We start from the raw sequence: 27,880 nt of genomic DNA on the forward strand, positions 1-27,880 counted from the left end.
TCACACTCAATATGACAATTGTTTAATCATAACTCTTAAACCACTGATGCAAAATGGCTAATAATGTTTGAAATAATGGATCCTTGGGAGTTTTCATCGAAACATATGCTTTCTTAAGGCTTGCAAACACAAAAAGTATTTTTTTACTCAATATGACAGTAATGTTCTTAAAATCCTGAGATAATGCGAAAAAAGCAATAAAAATGTATTCAATCATAATTTCTAAACTAAACATGGAAAATGTGTAAAAATGCCTGTATTATTGAATCCATGTGAGTTTTACTAGAATCAGTTGTTTTAGTAAAGTTTGCAAAAACAAATTTTGGTTTTTCTCTTTATGAAAGTAAACTGTCACACTGAATATGACAGTTTTTTAATCATAACTCCTAAACTACTCGTGCAAAATGGCTAATGGTGTTTGAAATAATGGATCCTTGGGAGTTTTACTCGAAACATATGCTTTCTTAAGGCTTGCAAACACAAAAAGTATTTTTTTTTTACTCAATATGACAGAAATGTTCTTAAAATCCTGAGATAATGCGAAAAAAGCCATAAAAATGTATTCAATCATAATTTCTAAACTAAACATGAAAAATGTGTAAAAATGCCTGTATTATTGAATCCATGTGAGTTTTACTAGAATCAGTTGTTTTAGTGAAGTTTGCAAAAACAAAAATTAGGTTTTACTCTTTATGAAAGTAAACTGTCACACTCAAAATGACAGTTTTTTAATCATAACTCCTAAACTACTCATGCAAAATGGCTAATAATGTTTGAAATAATGGACTCTTGGGAGTTTTCCTCGAAACATATTCTTTTTAAGGCTTGCAAACACAAAAAGTATTTTTTTTACTCAATATGACAGTAATGTTCCTAAAATCCTGAGATAATGCGAAAAAAGCCATAAAAATGTATTCAATCATAATTTCTAAACTAAACATGCAAACGTGTAAAAATGCCTGTATTATTGAATCCATGTGAGTTTAACTAGAATCAGTTGTTTTAGTAAGGTTTGCAAAAACAAAAATTAGGTTTTACTCTTAATGAAAGTCAACTGCCACACTCAATATGACATTTATTTAATCATAACTCCTAAACTACACATGCAAAATGTCTAATGATGCCTCAAATAATGCATTCTACGGAGTTTTACTCGAAACATATGCTTTTTCAAATCTTGCAAACAAAAAGTAGCTTTTTACTCAATATGACAGTAATATTCCTAAAATACTGAGATAATGCGAAAAAAGCAATGAAAATATATTCAATCATATTTTCTAAATCAAATATGCAATATGTGTAAAAATGCCTGTAATATTGAATCCATGTGATCTTTACTAGATTAGGTTGTTTGAATTTTTTGCAAATACAAAAATTTGGTTTTTTTCACCATGACAATGTACACTCAATATGACAGTAAATTAAACATAACTCCTAAACTACACTTAAAAATGAGCTAATGTTGCCTGAAATAATGCATTCTTGTGAGTTTTACTCGAAACATATGCTTTTTTAAGGCTTGCAAACACAAAAAGTAGTTTTTATTCAATATGACAGTAATGTTCTTAAAATTCTGAGATAATGCGAAAAAAGCAATAAAAATGTATTCCAACATAAATCCTAAAATAACAATGCAAAATGTCTAAAAATGCCTGTAATATTAAATCCATGTGAGTTTTACGAGAATCAGTTGTTTTAGTAAGGTTTGCAAAAACAAAAATTAGGTTTTACTCTTTATGAAAGTAAACTGTCACACTCATTATGACAATTTTTTAATCATAACTCCTAAACCACTCATGCAAAATGGCTAATAATGTTTGAAATAATGGATCCTTGGGAGTTTTCCTTGAAACATATGCTTTCTTAAGGCTTGCAAACACAAAAATTATTTTTTTACTCAATATTACAGTAATGTTCTTAAAATTCTGAGATAATGCGAAAAAAGCAATAAAAATGTATTCCAACATAACTCCTAAACCAACAATGCAAAATTTCAAAAAATGCCAGTAATATTATATCCTTGTGAGTTTCACTAGAATCAGTTGTTTTAGTAAGGTTTGCAAAAGCAAAAATTAGGTTTTACTCTTTATGAAAGTAAACTGTCACACTCAATATGACAATTTTTTAATCATAACTCTTAAACCACTCATGCAAAATGGCTAATAATGTTTGAAATAATGGATCCTTGGGAGTTTTCCTCGAAACATATGCTTTCTTAAGGCTTGCAAACACAAAAAGTATTTTTTTACTCAATATGACAGTAATGTTCTTAAAATCCTGAGATAATGCGAAAAAAGCAATAGAAATGTATTCAATCATAATTTCTAAACTAAACATGGAAAATGTGTAAAAATGCCTGTATTATTGAATCCATGTGAGTTTTACTAGAATCAGTTGTTTTAGTATAGTTTGCAAAAACAAAAATTTGGTTTTTCTCTTTATGAAAGTAAACTGTCACACTCAATATGACAATTTTTTAATCATAACTCCTAAACTACTGGTGCAAAATGGCTAATGGTGTTTGAAATAATGGATCCTTGGGAGTTTTACTCGAAACATATGCTTTCTTAAGGCTTGCAAACACAAAAAGTATTTTTTTTTACTCAATATTACAGTAATGTTCTTAAAATCCTGAGATAATGCGAAAAAAACAATACAAATGTATTCCAACATAACTCCTAAACCAACAATGCAAAATGTCTAAAAATGCCAGTAATATTATATCCTTGTGCGTTTCACTAGAATCAGTTGTTTTAGTAAGGTTTGCAAAAGCAAAAATTAGGTTTTACTCTTTATGAAAGTAAACTGTCACACTCAATATGACAATTGTTTAATCATAACTCTTAAACCACTCATGCAAAATGGCTAATAATGTTTGAAATAATGGATCCTTGGGAGTTTTCCTCGAAACATATGCTTTCTTAAGGCTTGCAAACACAAAAAGTATTTTTTTACTCAATATGACAGTAATGTTCTTAAAATCCTGAGATAATGCGAAAAAAGCAATAAAAATGTATTCAATCATAATTTCTAAACTAAACATGGAAAATGTGTAAAAATGCCTGTATTATTGAATCCATGTGAGTTTTACTAGAATCAGTTGTTTTAGTAAAGTTTGCAAAAACAAATTTTGGTTTTTCTCTTTATGAAAGTAAACTGTCACACTGAATATGACAGTTTTTTAATCATAACTCCTAAACTACTCGTGCAAAATGGCTAATGGTGTTTGAAATAATGGATCCTTGGGAGTTTTACTCGAAACATATGCTTTCTTAAGGCTTGCAAACACAAAAAGTATTTTTTTTTTACTCAATATGACAGTAATGTTCTTAAAATCCTGAGATAATGCGAAAAAAGCCATAAAAATGTATTCAATCATAATTTCTAAACTAAACATGAAAAATGTGTAAAAATGCCTGTATTATTGAATCCATGTGAGTTTTACTAGAATCAGTTGTTTTAGTGAAGTTTGCAAAAACAAAAATTAGGTTTTACTCTTTATGAAAGTAAACTGTCACACTCAAAATGACAGTTTTTTAATCATAACTCCTAAACTACTCATGCAAAATGGCTAATAATGTTTGAAATAATGGACTCTTGGGAGTTTTCCTCGAAACATATTCTTTTTAAGGCTTGCAAACACAAAAAGTATTTTTTTTACTCAATATGACAGTAATGTTCCTAAAATCCTGAGATAATGCGAAAAAAGCCATAAAAATGTATTCAATCATAATTTCTAAACTAAACATGCAAACGTGTAAAAATGCCTGTATTATTGAATCCATGTGAGTTTAACTAGAATCAGTTGTTTTAGTAAGGTTTGCAAAAACAAAAATTAGGTTTTACTCTTAATGAAAGTCAACTGCCACACTCAATATGACATTTATTTAATCATAACTCCTAAACTACACATGCAAAATGTCTAATGATGCCTCAAATAATGCATTCTACGGAGTTTTACTCGAAACATATGCTTTTTCAAATCTTGCAAACAAAAAGTAGTTTTTTACTCAATATGACAGTAATATTCCTAAAATACTGAGATAATGCGAAAAAAGCAATGAAAATATATTCAATCATATTTTCTAAATCAAATATGCAAAATGTGTAAAAATGCCTGTAATATTGAATCCATGTGATCTTTACTAGATTAGGTTGTTTGAATTTTTTGCAAATACAAAAATTTGGTTTTTTTCACCATGACAATGTACACTCAATATGACAGTAAATTAAACATAACTCCTAAACTACACTTAAAAATGAGCTAATGTTGCCTGAAATAATGCATTCTTGTGAGTTTTACTCGAAACATATGCTTTTTTAAGGCTTGCAAACACAAAAAGTAGTTTTTATTCAATATGACAGTAATGTTCTTAAAATTCTGAGATAATGCGAAAAAAGCAATAAAAATGTATTCCAACATAAATCCTAAAACAACAATGCAAAATGTCTAAAAATGCCTGTAATATTAAATCCATGTGAGTTTTACGAGAATCAGTTGTTTTAGTAAGGTTTGCAAAAACAAAAATTAGGTTTTACTCTTTATGAAAGTAAACTGTCACACTCATTATGACAATTTTTTAATCATAACTCCTAAACCACTCATGCAAAATGGCTAATAATGTTTGAAATAATGGATCCTTGGGAGTTTTCCTTGAAACATATGCTTTCTTAAGGCTTGCAAACACAAAAATTATTTTTTTACTCAATATTACAGTAATGTTCTTAAAATTCTGAGATAATGCGAAAAAAGCAATAAAAATGTATTCCAACATAACTCCTAAACCAACAATGCAAAATTTCTAAAAATGCCAGTAATATTATATCCTTGTGAGTTTCACTAGAATCAGTTGTTTTAGTAAGGTTTGCAAAAGCAAAAATTAGGTTTTACTCTTTATGAAAGTAAACTGTCACACTCAATATGACAATTTTTTAATCATAACTCTTAAACCACTCATGCAAAATGGCTAATAATGTTTGAAATAATGGATCCTTGGGAGTTTTCCTCGAAACATATGCTTTCTTAAGGCTTGCAAACACAAAAAGTATTTTTTTACTCAATATGACAGTAATGTTCTTAAAATCCTGAGATAATGCGAAAAAAGCAATAAAAATGTATTCAATCATAATTTCTAAACTAAACATGGAAAATGTGTAAAAATGCCTGTATTATTGAATCCATGTGAGTTTTACTAGAATCAGTTGTTTTAGTAAAGTTTGCAAAAACAAAAATTTGGTTTTTCTCTTTATGAAAGTAAACTGTCACACTGATTATGACAGTTTTTTAATCATAACTCCTAAACTACTGGTACAAAATGGCTAATGGTGTTTGAAATAATGGATCCTTGGGAGTTTTACTCGAAACATATGCTTTCTTAAGGCTTGCAAACACAAAAAGTATTTTTTTTTACTCAATATGACAGTAATGTTCTTAAAATCCTGAGATAATGCAAAAAAAGCAATAAAAATGTATTCCAACATAACTCCTAAACCAACAATGCAAAATGTCTAAAAATGCCAGTAATATTATATCCTTGTGAGTTTCACTAGAATCAGTTGTTTTAGTAAGGTTTGCAAAAGCAAAAATTAGGTTTTACTCTTTATGAAAGTAAACTGTCACACTGAATATGACAGATTTTTAATCAAAACTCCTAAACTATTCATGCAAAATGGCTAATAATGTTTGAAATAATGGATCCTCGGGAGTTTTCCTCGAAACATGTGCTTTTTTTAAGGCTTGCAAACACAAAAAGTATTTTTTTACTCAATATGACAGTAATGTTCTTCAATTCCTGAGCTAATGCGAAAAAAGCAATAAAAATGTATTGAATCATAATTTCTAAACCAAACATGCAAAATGTGTAAAAATGCCTGTATTATTGAATCCATGTGAGTTTTACTAGAATCAGTTATTTTAGTAAAGTTTGCAAAAACAAAAATTAGGTTTTACTCTTTATGAAAGTAAACGTCACACTCAATATGACAGTTTTTTAATCATAACTCCTAAACCACTCATGCAAAATGGCTAATAATGTTTGAAATAATGGATCCTTGGGAGTTTTCCTTGAAACATATGCTTTCTTAAGGCTTGCAAACACAAAAATTATTTTTTTACTCAATATTACAGTAATGTTCTTAAAATTCTGAGATAATGCGAAAAAAGCAATAAAAATGTATTCCAACATAACTCCTAAACCAACAATGCAAAATGTCTAAAAATGCCAGTAATATTATATCCTTGTGAGTTTCACTAGAATCAGTTGTTTTAGTAAGGTTTGCAAAAGCAAAAATTAGGTTTTACTCTTTATGAAAGTAAACTGTCACACTCAATATGACAATTTTTTAATCATAACTCTTAAACCACTCATGCAAAATGGCTAATAATGTTTGAAATAATGGATCCTTGGGAGTTTTCCTCGAAACATATGCTTTCTTAAGGCTTGCAAACACAAAAAGTATTTTTTTACTCAATATGACAGTAATGTTCTTAAAATCCTGAGATAATGCGAAAAAAGCAATAAAAATGTATTCAATCATAATTTCTAAACTAAACATGGAAAATGTGTAAAAATGCCTGTATTTTTGAATCCATGTGAGTTTTACTAGAATCAGTTGTTTTAGTAAAGTTTGCAAAAACAAAAATTTGGTTTTTCTCTTTATGAAAGTAAACTGTCACACTGAATATGACAGTTTTTTAATCATAACTCCTAAACTACTGGTACAAAATGGCTAATGGTGTTTGAAATAATGGATCCTTGGGAGTTTTACTCGAAACATATGCTTTTTTAAGGCTTGCAAACACAAAAAGTATTTTTTTTTACTCAATATGACAGTAATGTTCTTAAAATCCTGAGATAATGCGAAAAAAGCAATAAAAATGTATTCCAACATAACTCCTAAACCAACAATGCAAAATGTCTAAAAATGCCAGTAATATTATATCCTTGTGAGTTTCACTAGAATCAGTTGTTTTAGTAAGGTTTGCAAAAGCAAAAATTTGGTTTTACTCTTTATGAAAGTAAACTGTCACACTCAATATGACAATTTTTTAATCATAACTCTTAAACCACTCATGCAAAATGGCTAATAATGTTTGAAATAATGGATCCTTGGGAGTTTTCCTCGAAACATATGCTTTCTTAAGGCTTGCAAACACAAAAAGTATTTTTTTACTCAATATGACAGTAATGTTCCTAAAATCCTGAGATAATGCGAAAAAAGCAATAAAAATGTATTCAATCATAATTTCTAAACTAAACATGGAAAATGTGTAAAAATGCCTGTATTATTGAATCCATGTGAGTTTTACTAGAATCAGTTGTTTTAGTAAAGTTTGCAAAAACAAAAATTTGGTTTTTCTCTTTATGAAAGTAAACTGTCACACTCAATATGACAATTTTTTAATCATAACTCCTAAACTACTGGTGCAAAATGGCTAATGGTGTTTGAAATAATGGATCCTTGGGAGTTTTACTCGAAACATATGCTTTCTTAAGGCTTGCAAACACAAAAAGTATTTTTTTTTACTCAATATGACAGTAATGTTCTTAAAATCCTGAGATAATGCGAAAAAAGACATAAAAATGTATTAAATCATAATTTCTAAACTAAACATGCAAAATGTGTAAAAATGCCTGTATTATTGAATCCATGTGAGTTTTACTAGAATCAGTTGTTTTAGTGAAGTTTGCAAAAACAAAAATTAGGTTTTACTCTTTATAAAAGTAAACTGTCATACTCAAAATGACAGTTTTTTAATCATAACTCCTAAACTACTCATGCAAAATGGCTAATAATGTTTGAAATAATGGACTCTTGGGAGTTTTCCTCGAAACATATTCTTTTTAAGGTTTGCAAACACAAAAAGTATTTTTTTTTACTCAATATGACAGTAATGTTCCTAAAATCCTGAGATAATGCGAAAAAAGCCATAAAAATGTATTCAATCATAATTTCTAAACTAAACATGCAAACGTGTAAAAATGCCTGTATTATTGAATCCATGTGAGTTTAACTAGAATCAGTTGTTTTAGTAAGGTTTGCAAAAACAAAAATTAGGTTTTACTCTTAATGAAAGTCAACTGCCACACTCAATATGACATTTATTTAATCATAACTCCTAAACTACACATGCAAAATGTCTAATGATGCCTCAAATAATGCATTCTACGGAGTTTTACTCGAAACATATGCTTTTTCAAATCTTGCAAACAAAAAGTAGCTTTTTACTCAATATGACAGTAATATTCCTAAAATACTGAGATAATGCGAAAAAAGCAATGAAAATATATTCAATCATATTTTCTAAATCAAACATGCAAAATGTGTAAAAATGCCTGTAATATTGAATCCATGTGATCTTTACTAGATTAGGTTGTTTGAATTTTTTGCAAATACAAAAATTTGGTTTTTTTCACCATGACAATGTACACTCAATATGACAGTAAATTAAACATAACTCCTAAAATACACTTAAAAATGAGCTAATGTTGCCTGAAATAATGCTTTCTTGTGAGTTTTACTCGAAACATATGCTTTTTTAAGGCTTGCAAACACAAAAAGTAGTTTTTATTCAATATGACAGTTATGTTCTTAAATTTCTGAGATAATGCGAAAAAAGCAATAAAAATGTATTCCAACATAAATCCTAAAACAACAATGCAAAATGTCTAAAAATGCCTGTAATATTAAATCCATGTGAGTTTTACTAGAATCAGTTGTTTTAGTAAGGTTTGCAAAAACAAAAATTAGGTTTTACTCTTTATGAAAGTAAACTGTCACACTCATTATGACAATTTTTTAATCACAACACCTAAACCACTCATGCAAAATGGCTAATAATGTTTGAAATAATGGATCCTTGGGAGTTTTCCTTGAAACATATGCTTTCTTAAGGTTTGCAAACACAAAAATTATTTTTTTACTCAATATTACAGTAATGTTCTTAAAATTCTGAGATAATGCGAAAAAAGCAATAAAAATGTATTCCAACATAACTCCTAAACCAACAATGCAAAATGTCTAAAAATGCCAGTAATATTATATCCTTGTGAGTTTCACTAGAATCAGTTGTTTTAGTAAGGTTTGCAAAAGCAAAAATTAGGTTTTACTCTTTATGAAAGTAAACTGTCACACTCAATATGACAATTTTTTAATCATAACTCTTAAACCACTCATGCAAAATGGCTAATAATGTTTGAAATAATGGATCCTTGGGAGTTTTCCTCGACACATATGCTTTCTTAAGGCTTGCAAACACAAAAAGTATTTTTTTACTCAATATGACAGTAATGTTCTTAAAATCCTGAGATACTGCGAAAAAAGCAATAAAAATGTATTCAATCATAATTTCTAAACTAAACATGGAAAATGTGTAAAAATGCCTGTATTATTGAATCCATGTGAGTTTTACTAGAATCAGTTGTTTTAGTAAAGTTTGCAAAAACAAAAATTTGGTTTTTCTCTTTATGAAAGTAAACTGTCACACTGAATATGACAGTTTTTGAATCATAACTCCTAAACTACTCATGCAAAATGGCTAATGGTGTTTGAAATAATGGATCCTTGGGAGTTTTACTCGAAACATATGCTTTCTTAAGGCTTGCAAACACAAAAAGTATTTTTTTACTAAATATGACAGTAATGTTCTTAAAATCCTGAGATAATGCGAAAAAAGCAATGAAAATGTATTCAATCATAATTTCTAAACTAAACATGGAAAATGTGTAAAAATGCCTGTATTATTGAATCCATGTGAGTTTTACTAGAATCAGTTGTTTTAGTAAAGTTTGCAAAAACAAAAATTTGGTTTTTCTCTTTATGAAAGTAAACTGTCACACTGAATATGACAGTTTTTTAATCATAACTCCTAAACTACTCATGCAAAATGGCTAATGGTGTTTGAAATAATGGATCCTTGGGAGTTTTACTCGAAACATATGCTTTCTTAAGGCTTGCAAACACAAAAAGTATTTTTTTTACTCAATATGACAGTAATGTTCTTAAAATCCTGAGATAATGCGAAAAAAGCCATAAAAATGTATTCAATCATAATTTCTAAAATAAACATGCAAACGTGTAAAAATGCCTGTATTATTGAATCCATGTGAGTTTAACCAGAATCAGTTGTTTTAGTAAGGTTTGCAAAAACAAAAATTAGGTTTTACTCTTAATGAAAGTCAACTGCCACACTCAATATGACATTTATTTAATCATAACTCCTAAACTACACATGCAAAATGTCTAATGATGCCTCAAATAATGCATTCTACGGAGTTTTACTCGAAACATATGCTTTTTCAAATCTTGCAAACAAAAAGTAGCTTTTTACTCAATATGACAGTAATATTCCTTAAATACTGAGATAATGCGAAAAAAGCAATGAAAATATATTCAATCATATTTTCTAAATCAAACATGCAAAATGTGTAAAAATGCCTGTAATATTGAATCCATGTGATCTTTACTAGATTAGGTTGTGTTTAAAATTTTTGCAAATACAAAAATTTGGTTTTTTTCACCATGACAATGTACACTCAATATGACAGTAAATTAAACATAACTCCTAAACTACACTTAAAAATGAGCTAATGTTTCCTGAAATAATGCATTCTTGTGAATTTTACTCGAAACATATGCTTTTTTAAGGCTTGCAAACACAAAAAGTAGTTTTTATTCAATATGACAGTAATGTTCTTAAAATTCTGAGATAATGCGAAAAAAGCAATAAAAATGTATTCCAACATAAATCCTAAACCAACAATGCAAAATGTCTAAAAATGCCTGTAATATTAAATCCATGTGAGTTTTACTAGAATCAGTTGTTTTAGTAAGGTTTGCAAAAACAAAATATAGGTTTTACTCTTTATGAAAGTAAACTGTCACACTCAATATGACAATTTTTTAATCATAACTCCTAAACTACTCATGCAAAATGGCTAATAATGTTTGAAATAATGGATCCTTGGGAGTTTTCCTCGAAACATATGCTTTCTTAAGAATTGCAAACACAAAAAGTAGTTTTTACTCAATATGACAGTAATGTTCTTTAAATCCTGAGATAATGCAAAAAAAGCAATAAAAATGTATTAAATCATAATTTCTAACTTAAACATGCAAAATGTGTAAAAATGCCTTTATTGTTGAATCCATGTGAGTTTTACTAGAATCAGTTGTTTTAGTAAGGTTTGCAAAAACAAAAATTAGGTTTTATTCTTTATGAAAGTAAATTGTCACACTCAATATGACAGTTTTGTAATCATAACTCCTAAACTACTCATGCAAAATGGCTAATATTGTTTGAAATATTGGATCCTTGGGAGTTTTACTTGAAACCTATGCTTTCTTAAGGCTTGCAAACACAAAAAATTTTGGTTTTACTCAATATGACAGTAATGTTCTTAAAATCCTGAGATAATGCGAAAAAAGCAATACAAATGTATTCAATCATAATTTCTAAACTAAAAATGCAAAATTTGTAAAAATGCCTGTAATATTGAATCCATGTGAGTTTTACTAGAATCGGTTGTGTTTGAAAATTTTGCAAATAAAAAAATTAGTTTTTTTTCACCATGACAAGTACACTCAATATAACAGTAAAAAAAAAACATAACTCCTAAACTACACATAAAAATGAGCTAATATTGCCTGAAATAATGCATTATTGTGAGTTTTACTCGAAACATATGCTTTTTTTAAGGCTTGCAAACACAAAAAGTAGTTTTTTACTCAATATGACAGTAATGTTCTTAAAATCCTGAGATAATGCGAAAAAAGCAATAAAAATGTATTCCAACATAATTCCTAAACCAACAATGCAAAATGTCTAAAAATGCCTGTAATATTAAATCCATGTGAGTTTTACTAGAATCAGATGTTTTTATAAGGTTTGCAAATACAAAAATTAAGTTTTACTCACTATGACAGTATACTGTCACACTCAATATGAAAGTTATTTAAAAATAACTCCTAACTACACATGCAAAATGTCTAATGATGCCTCAAATAATGCATGCTACGGAGTTTTACTCGAAACATATGCTTTTTCAAATCTTGCAAACACAAAAAGTAGTTTTTTACTCAATATGACAGTAATATTCCTATACTCCTGAGATAATGCGAAAAAAGCAATGAAAATATATTCAATCATATTTCCTAAATCAAACATGCAAAATGTGTGAAAATGCCTGTAATATTGAATCCATGTGAGTTTTACTAGAATCGGTTGTGTTTGAAATTTTTGCAAATAAAAAAAATAGTTTTTTTTTCACCATGACAATGTACACTCAATATGACAGTAAATAAACATAACTCCTAAACTACACATAAAAATGAGCTAATATTGCCTGAAATAATGCATTATTGTGAGTTTTACTCGAAACATATGCTTTTTTAAGGCTTGCAAACACAAAAAGTAGTTTTCTACTCAATATGACCGTAATATTCCTAAAATCATGAGATAATGCGAAAAAAGCAATACAAATGTATTCCATCATAATTTCTAAACCAAACAGGCAAAATGTCTAAAAATAACTGTAATATTGAATGCATGTGAGTTTTACTAGAATCAGTTGTTTTTGTAAGGTTTGCAAATACAAAAATTAGGTTTGAGAGTATACTGTTACATTTAATATGACAGTTATTTAAACATAACTCCTAAACAACAAATGCAACATGGCTAATAATGCCTGGAGATGTATCTTTGAGTTTTACTAAAATGTTCTTTTGTAAGGTTTGCAAAGACACAAGTTAGTTTTTTTTACTCAATATAATAGTATAACTGTCATACTAAATGTATCCGTTTTCTTCCGCTTATCCGAGGTCGGGTTGCGGGGGCAGCAGCCTAAGCAGAGAAGCCCAGACTTCCCTCTCCCCAGCCACTTCGTCCAGCTCTTCTCGGGGGATCCCGAAGCGTTCCCAGGCCAGCCGGCTGACATAGTCTTCCCAATGTGTCCTGGGGCTTCCCCGTGGCCTCCTGCCGGTCGGACTTGCCCAAACGAAAAAAGCAATTAAAATGTATTCAAACACAACTCCTAAAAAAAACATGTGAAATGTCTAAAATGCCTGCAATATTGAATCTATGTGAGTTTTACTAGAATCAGTTGTTTTTGTAAGGTTTGCAAATACAAAAATTAGGTTTAACACTTAATGACAGTATAACTGCCACACTCAATTTGACAGTTATTAAAACATAACTCCTAAACTACACATGAACATTTTCTAATAATGCATGAAGAAATGTATCTTTTGTGAGTTTTACAAGTAACATTTTCTTTTGTAAGCATTGCAAAGACACAAGTTAGTTTGTTTTACTCACTATGACTTTACTGTCACACTCAATATGACAGTTATTTAAACATAAATCCTAAACCGCACATGCAAAATGGCTAATAATGCCTGTAGAAATGTATCTTTGAGTTTTACTGGGAAAAATATTTTGTAAGGTTTGTAAAGACACGAGTTAGTTTTTTTTTTTTTACTCAATATGACAGTATTACTGTAATACTAAATATGAAAGTTATATAAACACAACTCCAAAACCAAACATGCATTATGTCTAAAAATGCCTGTGATATTGTATCTGTGAGTTTTACTAGAATCAATTGTTTTTGTAAGTTTTGCAAATACAAAATTTAGGTTTTACTCACTATGACAGTTATTTAAACATAAATCCTAAACAACAAATGCAAATAGCTAATAATGCTTGGAGAACTGTATCTTTGTTATAGAGAGCCTGCTGACCAACAGCATCTCTGTCTGGACTGGAGCCTGCAGTGCCTCAGACTGGAAGTCTCTCCAGAGAGTGGTGAGGACGGCGGAAAAGATCTTCAGGAATCCTCTTCCTCCTATCCAGGAGATCGCAAAAAGCGCTGCCTGACCAGGGCTCAGAAAATTTGCAAAGACTCCTCCCACCCCCACCAAGGACTGTTTTCACTGCTGGACTCTAGAAAGAGGTTCCGCAGCCTCCGAAGCAGAACCTCCAGCTTCTTCCCTCAGGCCGTAAGACTCTTGAACGCATTATAATTAAATTATCCCCTCAACTCCCCTCAAAATGGATTAACTCGCTGGAATAAAAAAAAAAACAATATAACATACACCCATAAACGTGGGCGCATGTGGAAAAAGTGCAATATATTTATCTGCACAATAATCTTTTTATTTATTTATATATATTTAAGTATATTTATTTATTTTATATGTATATTTATATATTATTTACATTTATTTATTTATATATGCACCTTATTGCTTTTTTATCCTGCACTACCATGAGCTTATGTAACGAAATTGTGTTATCTATGCTGTAAAGTTCAAATTTGAATGACAATGAAAAGAAAGTCTAAGTCTTTACCAGAATAATGATCTTTTGTAAGGTTTGCAAAGACGCAAGTTATTTGTTTTTTTTACTCAATATGACAGTATAACTGTCATACTAAATATGAAAGTTGTAAAAACATAACTCCAAAACCAAACAAGCAATCCGTCTAAAAATGCATGTAATATTCAATCTATGTGAGTTTTACCAGAATCAGGTATTATGGTAAGGTTTACAATTACAAAAATTAGGTTTTACTCATGACAGTATACCTGCCACATTCAATTTGACATTTATTTAAACATTACTCCTAAACCACACATGCACAATGGCTAATAATTCCTGGGGAAATGTCTCTTTGTGAGTTTTACTAGAAAAAATATATTGTGTAAGGTTTGTAAAGACACAAGTTAGTTTTTTTACTCAATATAACAGTATAGCTGTCATACTATATATAAATAAATAAATGGGTTGTACTTGTATAGCGCTTTTCTACCTTCAAGGTTCTCAAAGCGCTTTGACACTACTTCCACATTTACTCATTCACACACTGATGGAGGGAGCTGCCATGCAAGGCGCTAACCAGCACCCATCAGGAGCAAGGGTGAAGTGTCTTGCTCAGGACACAACGGACATGACAAGGTTGGTACTAGGTGGGGATTGAACCAAGGACCCTCGGGTCGCGCACGGCCATTCTTCCACTGCGCCAAACATTACTCCAAAACCAAACATGTATTATGTCTAAAAATGCCTGTAATATTGTATCTGTGTGAGTTTTACTAGATTCAGTTGTTTTTGTAAGGTTTTCAAATACCAAAATTAGGTTTTATTTACTTTGACAGTTATTTAAACATAACTCCTAAACAACAAATGCAAAATAGCTAATAATGCTTGGAGAGATGTATCGTTATAGCGAGCCTGCTGACCAACAGCATCTCTGTCTGGACTGGAGCCTGCAGTGCCTCAGACTGGAAGTATCATCAGGACTCCTCTTCCTCCTATCCAGGAGATCGCAAAAAGTGCTGCCTGACCAGGGCTCAGAAAATTTGCAAAGACTCCTCCCACCCCCACCAAGGACAGTTTTCACTGCTGGACTCTAGAAAGAGGTTCCGCAGCCTCCGAAGCTTCTGTAGCAGCTTCTTCCCTCAGGCCGTAAGACTCTTGAACGCATCATAATTAAATTATCTCCTCAACTCCCCTCAAAATTAATTAACTCGCTGGAATGAAATAAACAATATAACATACACCCATTAACGTGGGCGCATGTGGAAAAAGTGCAATATATTTATCTGCACAGTAATCTATTGATCTATTTATATATATTTATATATATTTATTTATTATATATATATATATATATATATATATATATATATATATATATATATATATATATATATATATATATATATGTATATATATATATATATATATATATAGTATTTATATATTATTTATATATATTTATGTATCGAAATATGCACCTTATTGCTTTTTTATCCTGCACTACGACATTTCGTTCTTATCTGTGCTGTAAAGTTCAAATTTGAATGACAATAAAAAGAAAGTCTAAGTCTAAGTCTAAGTCTTTACTAGAATAACGATCGTTTGTAAGGTTTGCAAAGACACAAGTTAGGTTTTTTTTACTCAATGGTAATATACAGTATAACTGTCATACTAAATATGAAAGTTGTATAATCAAAACTCCAAAACCAAACATGCAATCCGTCTAAAAATGCATGTAATATTGAATCTATGTGAGTTTTACCAGAACCAGGTATTTTGGTAAGGTTTACAATTACAAAAATTAGGTTTCACTCATAATGACAGTATAACTGCCACATTCAATTTGACATCTATTTAAACATAACTCCTAAACCACGCATGCACAATGGCTATTAATGCCTGGAGAAATGTCTCTTTGTGAGTTTTACTGGAAAAAAAATATTTCGTAATGTTTGTACCGACACAAGTTAGTTGTTTTTACTCAATATGACAGTGTTACTGTAATACTGAATATGAAAGTTATATAAACACAACTCCAAAATCAAACATGCATCATGTCTAAAAATGCCTCAAATAATGCATTCTACGGAGTTTTACTCGAAACATATGCTTTTTTAAATCTTGCAAACAAAAAGTAGCTTTTTACTCAATATGACAGTAATATTCCTAAAATACTGAGATAATGCAAAAAAAGCAATGAAAATATATTCAATCATATTTTCTAAATCAAACATGCAACGTTTTCTTTTGTGAGGTTTGCAAAGACACAAGTTAGTTTTTTTTACTCAATATGACAGTGTAACTGCCACACTCACTATGACAGTTTTTTAAACATAACTCCTAAACTCATACTTGCCAACATTGAGACCTCCGATTTCAGGAGGTGGGGGTGGGGAAGGCATGGTCGGGGGTGGGGTGGGGGCGTGGTTGGGGGTGGGGTTAAGAGGGGAGGAGTATATTTAGAGCTAGAATTCACCAAGTCAAGTATTTCATATATATATATATATATATATATATATGTATATATATATATATATATATATATATATATATATATATATATATATATATATATATATATATATATATATATATACACACATATATAAAAAAAACTTGACTTTCAGTGAATTCTAGCTATATATATATATATATATATATATATATATATATATATATATATATATATATATATATATATATATATATATATATATATATATATATATGTATGTGTGGGGGAAAAAATCACAAGACTACTTCATCTCTACAGGCCTGTTTCATGAGGGGTTCCCTCAATCATCAGGAGATATAAGATACACACATATATAAAAAAAACTTGACTTTCAGTGAATTCTAGCTATATATTTATATATATATATATATATATATATATATATATATATATATATATATATATATATATATATATATATATATGTATATATATATATATATATATATATATATATATATATATATATATATGTATGTGTGGGGGAAAAAATCACAAGACTACTTCATCTCTACAGGCCTGTTTCATGAGGGGTTCCCTCAATCATCAGGAGATATAAGACATATATATATATATATATATATATATAAAACAAATACTTGAATTTCAGTTTTCATTTATTTACACATATACACACACATAACACTCATCTACTCATTGTTGAGTTAAGGGTTGAATTGTCCATCCTTGTTCTATTCTCTGTCACTATTTTTATAACCATGCTGAACACCCTCTCTGATGATGCATTGCTGTGTGGCACGCACAAAAGTGCTTTCATCAAATGCACGAGAGTCTGGAATTTTCCATCCCAAAAACCGGTCAATCTTTGCTTCCTGAGGAAGATCTTCACTGCCAAGCACTTGGTATTCCACTACTTCTCCCCGGAGGCTATCCAGGTCCAATCGCAGCTGTGGCTTGGAACTTATAAGCGTGTTTCTTCATCTTACTCGTCGTCGGCGTCGCCATGGCTGTATCTTCCGCGTTCTTCTGCTTCGTCTCCTTGTTGTGTGCGCAGTTGTGCACTGCACTCTCTAAAAGCCCTGGATGTTATTGTCACATATACATGTACAGTAGATGGCAGTATTGCCCTGTTTAAAGAGTGTCACAACATTGCTGTTTACGGCAGACAAACTGCTTTACGGTAGACGAAAACGTGACTGCTGTTGTTTTGTGTTGTTACCGCGCTGGGAGGACGTTAATGAAACTACCTAACAATAAACCCACATAAGAAACCAAGAACTCGCCCTCGATCATTCTACAGTTATAACGTGATTGGGCAGGCATGCTGTTTATATCGTGGGAAAGCAGACGTGAATACAGGCTGTCCTCACTCAGATCAGCCTGAATTTCGGGAGATTTTTGGGAGAAAATTTGTCCCGGGAGGTTTTCGGGAGAGGCGCTGAATTTCGGGAGTCTCCTGGAAAATCCAGGAGGCTTGGCAAGTATGCCTAAACTACACATAAAAAATGGCTAATAATGCCTGAAATAAGGCATTCTTGTGAGTTTTACTCGAAACATATGCTTTTTTAAGGCTTGCAAACACAAAAAGTATTTGTTTTCCTCAATATGACAGTAAAGTTCTTATAATCCTGGATAATGCGAAATACGCAAAAACATTGTATTCCATCATAATTCCGACACCAAATAAGCAAAATGTCTAAAAATGCCTGTAATATTGAATCTGTGTGAGTTTTACTAAAATCAGTTGTTTTGGTAAGGTTTACAAATACAAAAATGAGGTTTTACTCTTTATGACAGTTATTTAAACATAACTCCATCCATCCAGCCATCCATTTTCTTTCGCTTATCCGAGGTCGGGTCGCAAGCAGGTCGTAAGCAGGGAAGCCCAGACTTTCCTCTCCCCAGCCACTTCGTCCCGGGGGATCCTGGGGCGTTCCCAGGCCAGCCGGGAGAGATAAGCTTCCCGTTTCCTGGGTCTTCCTGGGCCTCCTACCGGTCGGACGTGCCCGAAACACCTCCCTAGGGAGGCGTTCGGGTGGCATCCTGACCAGATGCCCGAACCACCTCATCTGGCTCCTCTCGAAATGGAGGAGCAATGGCTTTACTTTGAGCTCCTCCCGGATGACAGAGCTTCTCACCCTATCTCTAAGGGAGAGCCCCGCCACCCGGCGGAGGAAACTCATTTCGGCCGCTTGTACCCGTGATTTTGTCCTTTCGGCCATGACACAAAGCTCATGACCATAGGTGAGGATGGGAACGTAGATCGACCGGTAAATCGAGAGCTTTGCCTTCCGGCTCAGCTCCTTCTTCACCACAACGGATCAATACAGCGTCCGCATTACTGAAGACGCCGCACCGTTCCGCCTGTCGATCTCACGATCCACTCTTCCCTCACTCGTGAACAAGACTCTGAGGTCCTTGAACTCCTCCACTTGGGGCAAGATCTCCTCCCCAACCCGGAGATGGCACTCCACCCTTTTCCGGGCGAGAACCATGGACTCGGACTTGGAGGTGCTGATTCACATCCCAGTCACTTCACACTCGTCTGCGAACCGATCCAGTGAGGGCTGAAGATCTTGGCCAGATGAAGCCATCAGGACCACATCATCTGCAAATAGCAGAGACCTAATCCTGCAGACACCAAACCGGATCCCCTCAACGCCCTGACTGCGCCTAGAAATTCTGTCCATAAAGGTTATGAACAGAATCGGTGACAAAGGGCAGCCTTGGCGGAGTCCAACCCTCACTGGAAACGGGTCCGACTTACTGCCGGCAATGCGGACCAAGCTCTGACTCTTGCAAAGGGAGCGAACCGCCACAATAAGACAGTCCGTTACCCCATACTCTCTAAGCACTCCCCACAGGACTTCCAGGGGTAAATGGTCGAATGCCTTCTCCAAGTCCATAAAGCACATGTAGACTGGTTGGGCAAACTCCCATGCACCCTCAAGGACCCTGCCGAGAGTATAAAGCTGGTCCGCAGTTCCACGACCAGGACGTAAACCACACTGTTCCTCCTGAATCCGAGGTTCGACTAGCCTCTTCTCCAGTACACATGAATAGACCTTACCGGGAAGACTGAGGAGTGTTGAAACACACCCTCTGGTTCCCCTTCTTAAAGAGAGGAACCACCACCCCGGTCTCCCAATCCAGAAGTACCGCCCCCGATGTCCACGCGATGTTGCAGAGTCTTGTTAACCAAGACAGCCCCACAGCATCCAGAGCCTTAAGGAACTCCGGACGGATCTCATCCACCCCCAGGGCGTTGCCATTGAGGAGCTTTTTAACTACCTTGGCATCCTCAGCCCCAGAAATAGGAGAGCCCACCACAGATTCCCCAGGCACTGCTTCCTCATAGGAAGACATGTTGGTGGGATTAAGGAGGTCTTCGAAGTATTCCCTCCACCGATCAATAACAGCTGCAGTAGAGGTCAGCAGCGCACCATCCTCACCATACACGGTGTTACAGTGCACTGCTGCCCCCCCTTGAGCCGGCGGATGGTGGTCCAGAATCGCTTCGAAGCCGTCTGGAAGTCGTTTTCCATGGCTTCTCCAAACTCCTCCCATGTCCGAGTTTTTGGCTCTGCGACCGCTGAAGCCGCACTTCGCTTGGCCTGTCGGCTGCCTCTGGAGTCCCATGAGCCAAAAGGACCCGATAGGCTCTTTCTTCAGCTTGACGGCATCCCTCACTGCTGGTGTCCACCAGCGGGTTCTAGGATTACCGCCACGAGAGGCACCAAACTCCTTGCGGCCACAGCTCCAATCAGCCGGCTCGACAAGAGAGGCACGGAACATGGTCCACTCAGACTCAATGTCCAGCGCCTCCCTCGTGACATGTTCAAAGTTCTTCCGGAGGCGTTCCCAGCAAACCCTCACAATGCGTTTGGGCCTGCCAGGTCTGTCAGGCATCCTCCCCCACCATCGCAGCCAACTCACCACCAGGTGGTGATCGGTAGAAAGCTCCGCCCCTCTCTTCACCCGAGTGTCCAAAACATGAGACCGCAAATCCGATGACACAACTACAAAATCGATCATGGAACTGTGGCCTAGGGTGTCTTGGTGCCAAGTGCACATATGGACACCCTTATGTTTGAACTTGGTGTTTGTTATTGACAATCTGTGACGAGCACAAAAGTCCAATAACAAAACACCACTCGGGTTCAGATCCGGGCGGCCATTTTTCCCAATCACGCCTCTCCAGGTTTCACTGTTGTTGCCAAGATGAGCATTGAAGGCCCCCAGTAGAACGAGGGAATCACCCGGTGGAGCACTTTCCAGTACTCCCTCGAGTGAATCCAAAAAGGGTGGGTACTCTGAGCTGCCGTTTGGCGCGTAAGGCCAAACAACAGTCAGGACCCGTCCCCCCACCCGAAGGCGGAGGAAAGCTACCCACTGGTCCACTGGGTTGAACTCCAACGTGCAGGCTTTGAGCCGGGGGGCAACAAGAATTGCCACCCGAGCCCGTCGCCTCTCAACGCAAGCATTATAACTCCAAAACAACAAATGCTAATAATGCTTGGAAAAATGTATCTTTGTTAGTTTTACTAGAATAATAATCTTTTGTAAGGTTTGCAGACACAAGTTTTTTTGTTTTTTTTACTCAATATGACAGTATAACTGTCATACTAAATATGAAAGTTGTATAAACATATCTCCAAAACCAAACATGCAATCCATCTAAAGATGCCTGTAATATTGAATCTATGAAAAACAGTTTTTTTACTCAATATGACAGTATAACTGTCATACTAAATCCATCCATTTTCTTCCGCTTATCCGAGGTCAGGTTGCGGGGGCAGCAGCCTAAGCAGAGAAGCCCCAGCCACTTTGTCCAGCTCTTCTCGGGGGATCCCGAGGCGTTCCCAGGCCAGCCTGAGACATAGTCTTCCCAATGTGTCCTGGGTCTTCCTCGTGGCCTCCTGCCGATCGGACTTGCCCTAACGAAAAAAGCAATAAAAATGTATTCAAATATGTGAAATATCTAAAAATGCCTGTAATATTGAATCTATGTGAGTTTTACTAGAATCAGTTGTTTTTGTAAGGTTTGCAAATACAAAAATTTGGTTTTACACATATTAACAGTATAACTGCCACATTCAATATGACAGTTATTTAAACATATTTCCTAAACCACACATGAAAAATGTCTAATAATGCCTGGAAAACATTATTTTTGTGAGTTTTACTGGAAAAACATAGTTTGTAATGTTTGTAAAGACACAAGTTAGTTTTACTCAAGATGACAGTATGACTGTCATAATACATATGAAAGTTATATAAACATAATTCCAAAACCAAACATGCATTATGTCTAAAAATACCTGTAAAATTGTATCCATGTGAGTTTTACTAGAATCATTTTTTGTTGTCGTTACTAAATCCATCCATTTTCTTCCGCTTAACCGAGGTCGGGTTGCGGGGGCAGCAGCCTAAACAGAGAAGCCCAGACTTCCCTCTCCCCAGCCACTTCTTCCAGCTCTTCTCGGGGGATCCTGAGGCGTTCCCAGGCCAGCCGGGAGACATAATCTTCCCAATGTGTCCTGGGTCTTCCCCGTGGCCTCCTGCCGGTCGGACTTGCCCTAAACACCTCCCTCGGGAGGCGTTCGGGTGGCATCCTGAGCAGATGCCCGAACCACCTCATCTGGCTCCTCTCAATGTGGAGGAGCAGCGCTTTACTCTTAGTTCCTCCCGGATGACAGAGCTTCTTATCCTATCTCTAAGGGAGAGACCCGCCACCCGGCGGAGGAAACTCAATTTGGCCGCTTGTACCTGGGATCTTGTCTTTTCGGTCATAACCATGACCATGGTGCAGGATGGGAATGTAGATCGACCGGTAAATTTATAGCTTTTAATTCTGGCTCAGCTCCTTCTTCACCACAATGGATCGATATAGCGTCCTCATTACTGAAGACGCCGCACCGATCCGCCTGTGGATCTCATGATCCACTCTTCCCTCACTCGTGAACAAGACTCCTAGGTACTTGAACTCCTCCACTTGGGGCCATCTAGTATGTGCCATCGCCTCCTCAACCTGGAAATGGCACCCCACCCTTTACCGGGCGAGAACCATGGACTCGGACTTGGAGGTGCTGATTCTCATCCCAGTCGCTTCATACTTGGCCATCCAATGAGAGCTGGAGATCCTGGCCAGTTGAAGCCATCAGGACCACATCAACTGCAAAAAGCAGAGACCTGATCCTGCAACCACCAAACCGGATCCCCTCAACGCCATGACTGCAATTCTGTCCATAAAAGTTAACAACAGAATCGGTGTCAAAGGGCAGCCTTGGCGGACCAAGGCTGCCCTACACTGATCATACAGGGAGCGACCCGCCACAATCAGAAAGTCCGATACCCCATACTCTTGTCTTTGAGCCGGGACGACAACAAGAATTGCCACCCCAGCCTCTCATTGCTTGCAACGCCATAGTGGAAGAGAGTCCAGCCCCTCTCGAGAGAACAGGTTCCTGTGCGTCGAAGTGAGTCCAACTATATCTAGCTGGAACTTCTCCACCTCGCACACCAGCTCAGGCTCCTTCCCTCCCAGCGAGGTGACATTTCACGTCAGAAGAGCTAGCTTATGTAGTCGATGATCGGACCGCCAAGTGCCCTGCCTTCGGCTGCCGCTCAGCTCACACTGCACCCGACCTCTATAACCCAGCCCATGAGTGGTGAGCCCATTGGAGGAGGGAACCACGTTGCTTCATTGAGCTGAGCCAGCCGACAGGCGCTCGCCATCGTGCCCCACCTCTGGGCCTGGCTCCACAGGGGAGCCACGGTGACCCGCGTCCGGGCGAGGAAAAATCTAGGACCTCGATTTGTACTTTTCATAAAGGTCTTTGAGCTGCTCTTTGTCTGATCCCTCACCTAGGACCTATTTGTCTTGGGAGAGCCTACGAGGGGGCATAGAAGCCCACAGACAGCATAGCTCCTAGGATCAGTGGGCCCCGCAAACTCCTCTACCACGATAAGGTGGCGGCTCAGAAAGGAGGTTATATAAACATAACTCCAAAACCAAACATGCCTAAAAATGCCTAAAATATTGTATCTGTGTGACTTTTACTAGAATGGGTTGTTTTTGTAAGGTTTGTAAATACAAACATTTGGTTTTACTCACTATGGTAAATGGGCTATACTTGTATAGCGCTTTTCTACCTTCAAGGTACACAAAGCGCTTTGACACTATTTTTACATTCATCCATTCACACACACATTCACACACTGATGGCGGAAGCTGGCATGCAAGGCCCTAACCACAACCCATCAGGAGCAAGGATAAAGTGTCTCCCTCAAGGACACAACGGACGTGACGAGGTTGATAGAAGTTGGGGATCGAACCAAGAACCCTCAGGTTGCTGGAACGGCCACTCTCCCAACTGCGCCACGCCTTCCCCATGTATACTGTCTCTGTCTCTGTATCTGACAGTTATTTAAACATAATTCCGAAACCACACATGCAAAATGGCTAATAAGAGAAATGTATCTTTGTGAGTTTTACTGGAAATAAATATTTTGTAAGGTTTGCAAAGACACGTCTTTTTTTTTTTTTTTTTACTTAATATGACAGTATAACTGTCATACTAAATATGAAAAGTTATAAACCTAACTCCAAAACCAAACCTGCATTATGTCTAAAAAAAACATGTAATATTGTATCTTTGTGAATTTTACTAGAATCAGGAGGTTTTAAGGTTTAAAAATACAAAAATTAGGTTTTACTCATAATGACAGTATAACTGCCACACGCAATATGACAGTTATTTAAAAACTCCTAATCCACACAAGCAAAATGGCTATTGATGCCTGAAATAATGCATCCTTAGGAGTTTTCCTCGAAACATATGCTTTTTTAAATCTTGCAAACACAAAAAGTAGTTTTTTACTCAATATGACAGTAATGTTCTTAAAATCCTGAGATAATACGAAAAAAGCAAAAAAAAAATGTATTCCATTAGAATTCCTAAACCAAACATGCAAAATGTGTAAAAATGCCTGTAATATTGAATCAATGTATGTCCTACTAGAATCAGTTGTGTTTGAAAGGTTTGCAATTAGAAAAATTAGGTTTTTTTCACCATGACAATGTACACTCAATATGACAGTAAGTTAAACGTAACTCCTAAACTACACATAAAAATGAGCTAATATTGCCTGAAATAATGCATTCTTGTGAGTTTTACTCGAAACATATGCTTTTTTAAGGCTTGCAAACACAAAAAGTAGTTTTTTACTCAATATGACAGTAATGTTCTTAAAATTCTGAGATAATGCGAAAAAAGCAATAAATGTATTCCAACATAATTCCTAAACCAACAATGCGAAATGTCTAAAAATTTCTGTAATATTATATCCATGTGAGTTTTACTAGAATCAGTTGTTTTAGTAAGGTTTGCAAAAACAAAAATTAGGTTTTACTCTTTATGAAAGTAAACTGTCACAAGCAATATGACAGTTTTTTAATCAAAACTCCTAAACTATTAATGCAAAATGGCTAATAATGTTTGAAATAATGGATCCTCGGGAGTTTTCCTCGAAACATGTGCTTTTTTTAAGGCTTGCAAACACAAAATGTATTTTTTTACTCAATATGACAGTAATGTTCTTCAATTCCTGAGATAATGCGAAAAAAGCAATAAAAATGTATTCAATCATAATTTCTAAACCAAACATGCAAAATGTGTAAAAATGCCTGTATTATTGAATCCATGTGAGTTTTACTAGAATCAGTTGTTTTAGTAAAGTTTGCAAAAACAAAAATTAGGTTTTACTCTTTATGAAAGTAAACGTCACACTCAATATGACAGTTTTTTAATCATAACTCCTAAACTACTCATGCAAAATGGCTAATAATGTTTGAAATAATGGATCCTTGGGAGTTTTCCTTGAAACATATGCTTTCTTAAGGCTTGCAATCACAAAAATTATTTTTTTACTCAATATTACAGTAATGTTCTTAAAATTCTGAGATAATGCGAAAAAAGCAATAAAAATGTATTCCAACATAATTCCTAAACCAACAATGCAAAATGTCTAAAAATGCCAGTAATATTATATCCTTGTGAGTTTCACTAGAATCAGTTGTTTTAATAAGGTTTGCAAAAGCAAAAATTAGGTTTTACTCTTTATGAAAGTAAACTGTCACACTCAATATGACAATTTTTTAATCATAACTCCTAAACCACTCATGCAAAATGGCTAATAATGTTTGAAATAATGGATCCTTGGGAGTTTTCCTCGAAACATATGCTTTCTTAAGGCTTGCAAACACAAAAAGTATTTTTTTACTCAATATGACAGTAATGTTCTTGAAATCCTGAGATAATGCGAAAAAAGCCATAAAAATGTATTCAATCATAATTTCTAAACTAAACATGCAAAATGTGTAAAAATGCCTGTATTATTGAATCCATGTGAGTTTTACTAGAATCAGTTGTTTTAGTGAAGTTTGCAAAAACAAAACTTAGGTTTTACTCTTTATGAAAGTAAACTGTCACACTCAAAATGACAGTTTTTTAATCATAACTCCTAAACTACTCATGCAAAATGGCTAATAATGTTTGAAATAATGGACTCTTGGGAGTTTTCCTCGAAACATATTCTTTTTAAGGCTTGCAAACACAAAAAGTATTTTTTTTACTCAATATGACAGTAATGTTCTTAAAATCCTGAGATAATGCGAAAAAAGCGATAAAAATGTATTCAATCATAATTTATAAACTAAACATGCAAAATGTGTAAAAATGCCTGTATTATTGAATCCATGTGAGTTTAGCTAGAATCAGTTGTTTTAGTAAGGTTTGCAAAAACAAAAATTAGGTTTTACTCTTAAAGAAAGTCAACTGCCACACTCAATATGACATTTATTTAATCATAACTCCTAAACTACACATGCAAAATGTCTAATGATGCCTCAAATAATGCATTCTACGGAGTTTTACTCGAAACATATGCTTTTTCAAATCTTGCAAACAAAAAGTAGCTTTTTACTCAATATGACAGTAATATTCCTAAAATACTGAGATAATGCGAAAAAAGCAATGAAAATATATTCAATCATATTTTCTAAATCAAACATGCAAAATGTGTAAAAATGCCTGTAATATTGAATCCATGTGATCTTTACTAGATTAGGTTGTGTTTGAAATTTTTGCAAATACAAAAATTTGGTTTTTTTCACCATGACAACATGACAACACAAAAAGTAGTTTTTATTCAATATGACAGTAATGTTCTTAAAATTCTGAGATAATGCGAAAAAAGCAATAAAAATGTATTCCAACATAAATCCTAAACCAACAATGCAAAATGTCTAAAAATGCCTGTCAATTAAATCCATGTGAGTTTTACTAGAATCAGTTGTTTTAGTAAATTTTGCAAAAACAAAATATAGGTTTTACTCTTTATGAAAGTAAACTGTCACACTCAATATGACAATTTTTTAATCATAACTCCTAAACTACTCATGCAAAATGGCTAATAATGTTTGAAATAATGCATTCTTGTGAGTTTTCCTCGAAACATATGCTTTCTTAAGGATTGCAAACACAAAAAGTAGTTTTTACTCAATATGACAGTAATGTTCTTTAAATCCTGAGATAATGCAAAAAAAGCAATACAAATGTATTCAATCATAATTTCTAACTTAAACATGCAAAATGTGTAAAAATGCCTGTATTGTTGAATCCATGTGAGTTTTACTAGAATCAGTTGTTTTAGTAAGGTTTGCAAAAAAAAAAATTAGGTTTTACTCTTTATGAAAGTAAACTGTCACACTCAATATGACAGTTTTGTAATCATAACTCCTAAACTACTCATGCAAAATGGCTAATATTGTTTGAAATATTGGATCCTTGGGAGTTTTCCTCGAAACATATGCTTTCTTAAGGCTTGCAAACACAAAAAGTATTTGTTTTACTCAATATGACAGTATTGTTCTTAAAATCCTGAGATAATGCGAAAAAAGCAATAAAAATGTATTCAATCATAATTTCTAAACTAAACATGCAAAATTTGTAAAAATGCCTGTAATATTGAATCCATGTGAGTTTTACTAGAATCGGTTGTGTTTGAAAATTTTGCAAATA

This window comes from Nerophis lumbriciformis, linkage group LG17, assembly GCF_033978685.3.
Source record: "Nerophis lumbriciformis linkage group LG17, RoL_Nlum_v2.1, whole genome shotgun sequence".
NCBI classification, from domain to species: domain Eukaryota; kingdom Metazoa; phylum Chordata; class Actinopteri; order Syngnathiformes; family Syngnathidae; genus Nerophis; species Nerophis lumbriciformis.